Below are 2,500 nucleotides of genomic sequence, written 5' to 3'. Positions count from 1 at the left end.
AGTCTCACTGATGTTTAGAGGGAAAGTGTGTGTGTGTGTGTGTGTGTGTGAGAGTGTGTGTTCTCCTGCAACAGACGTGTGGCGTCATTACATCACAACTTTTCCATCCTCATTCTGTGTGTGTGTGTGTGTGTGTGTGTGTGTGTGTTCACCCTCCCCCCTTTCAAACCTGGCATTACACACACACACACTTCTCACCTTTTAAGCTAAATGTCATCCAGACCACACCCCTAACACACACACACACACACACACACACACACACACACACACACACACTACGTTAGTGTCACTTTCTGTGTTTTTTTTCTTGATTATGACGATGAAAACAGACAAAAATGTGTGAGAGAAGAAAATAGAGACATGGAAATAGAACGTGTGCACACACACGCACATGCACACGCACACACGCACACGCACACACACACGCACACACACACACACACACACACCTTAGAAAGTACACAGTCGACCCCAATCTGATGCTGTATCTTGAGAGTGTGAAAGGGAGCCTTGTCTGACTGCTGAGGAACTCCCTCTGTGTGTGTGTGTGTGTGTGTGTGTGTGTGTGTGTGTGTGTGTGTGTGTGTGTGTGTTAACGTTAGTGTGTGTGTGTATAGGTCTGCCAGGCAGACATACTAAACCACTCTACATCCATGTGGCAGCAAAATGTAGCAGAGAAAACACACACACACACACACACACACACACACACACACACACACACACCCTGAGGGCTCCAGAGGCCAGCCGGCGACCTGGTGTGTGTGTGTGTGTGTGGGGGTGTGTGTGTGCGAGTGTGCGCGTGTGTGTGTGTGTGTGTGTGTGTGTGTCACAGTACAGCAGTGAAAACACTTCAGGTCAACAGTTTGTTCTCAGACGCACAAACGGAGACACAAACACGGACCAGAATGCATTGCAGCTGAGACGCCTTCGTGTCCTCTGTCAGGGAGGAGGGGGGAGGGGCGAGGGGAGGGAGGGGGAGGGGCCAGGATGCTAATTAGCGCCTTTTTTTTTAAACGACGTCTGGAAACACGAGTTCTCAGAGATGAAACAGTCGAAGCATCTGTTGGTCGTTTAGTTCACGCAGGTGTTTTTCTCTGTTTTAGTCGAAACTTTCCTTTAAAAAAACACACGCTTTACTCGCTCTGTACGTACGATTTTCAATAGATCGCAATGTTCCGATTTCAAAGATTCACAGTCGGACGTTAAGAAGAAGAAGAAGTTGTCAAGTTCTTACGAATCGAGTCGCGATTTCCAGCCCGTGAAAACTTTCACTCACGACTTCTCGCGTGTTTTTTCGTGAACATCGTTACGACGTCTTCTTCAGAGCGTGAACTTCAGACACGACGTTTCCCCTTTTTTTCACGTGGATTTGCGCCGTTTTCACGTGAAGTTTTCCTCAAACTGAAAAACAAAGAGAGAAATCTCAGATTATGACGTCATTAAATGAGCGTGATCACGTTAATCCTGCAGATTAACACGGGATTATAATCTCACGCCTGTCCTTTAAGTTTTTTATACGTTTCAAGCTTTTTTATTATTATTATTTTATCACAAAAACACTTTTATTCCACAAAGAGAAAAGAGACAGTACGTGATTTTTGTGGTGGATTAAAGAAACGCTTTATTGTTCACAGACGCACAGAACAGGAGCTCGTATGTTGACGTCGTCGTGGCGACCGCGGCGCCAAAGAAAAGCTCGACTTAAAGAAACAAGGAATTAAATCTGATCTGAGAGATTATTAGATATTTAAGTGTATGTGTGTGTGTGTGTGTGTGTGTCACTTCACACACTTAAATATCTAATAATCTCACAGATCAGATTTAATTTCTTGACACACACACACACACACACACACACACACACACACACACACACACACACACACACACACACACACACACACACACACACACACACACACACACACACACACACACACACACACACACACCTGTCATGACCACAGATCTCAGTTCAGATAAGAAAGAGAAATAAAGAAACTTCATCATCGTCTCATATTAACTTCAAACTGAACCTGGTTTTTCAGCTGTGTGTGTGTGTGTGAGAGTGTGTGTGTGTGTCTGTCTGTGTGTGTGTGTGAGTGTGTGTGTGTGTCTGTCTGTGTGTGAGATGCGTCTGTGTGTGTGTGTGTGTGTGTGTGTTACTGTGTGTGTGTGTCTCTCTCTGTGTGTGAGTGTGTGTGTGTCTGTGTGTGTGGGTGTGTCCGTGTGTGTGTGTGTGTGTGTGTGTGTTACTGTGTGTGTGTGTCTGTGTCTCTCTCTGTGGGTGAGTGTGTGTCTCTCTCTGTGTGTGAGTGTGTGTGTGTCTGTGTCTCTCTGTGTGTGTGTGTGTGTCCGTGTGTGTCTGTGTGTCTCTGTGTGTGTGTGTGTGTGGGTGTGTGTCCGTGTGTGTGTGTGTGTGTTACTGTGTGTGTCTCTGGAGTAAACACAGGTCAGATCAGTTAGTTTCTCTCAGGTCTCTGTGTTTGTTTAC

At 45.7% G+C, this 2,500-nt stretch overlaps 1 protein-coding gene across 2 annotated transcripts in view; it reads left to right on the top strand.

Annotated features, from left to right (window-relative positions):
- The window catches only part of cyp26b1 (cytochrome P450, family 26, subfamily b, polypeptide 1), a gene marked incomplete at both ends in the record, with an annotated part of 22,820 nt that overhangs the window by 8,453 nt on the left and 11,867 nt on the right, over positions 1–2,500 (top strand). The window lies entirely within an intron of this gene.

The sequence above is a fragment of the Microchirus variegatus genome (genome assembly GCF_963457635.1).
Source record: "Microchirus variegatus genome assembly, chromosome: 2".
In the NCBI taxonomy this organism is placed as follows: Eukaryota; Metazoa; Chordata; class Actinopteri; order Pleuronectiformes; family Soleidae; genus Microchirus; species Microchirus variegatus.
The sequence above is the reverse complement of the archived record's forward strand: the minus strand, read 5'-3'. Positions and strand labels throughout refer to the sequence as shown.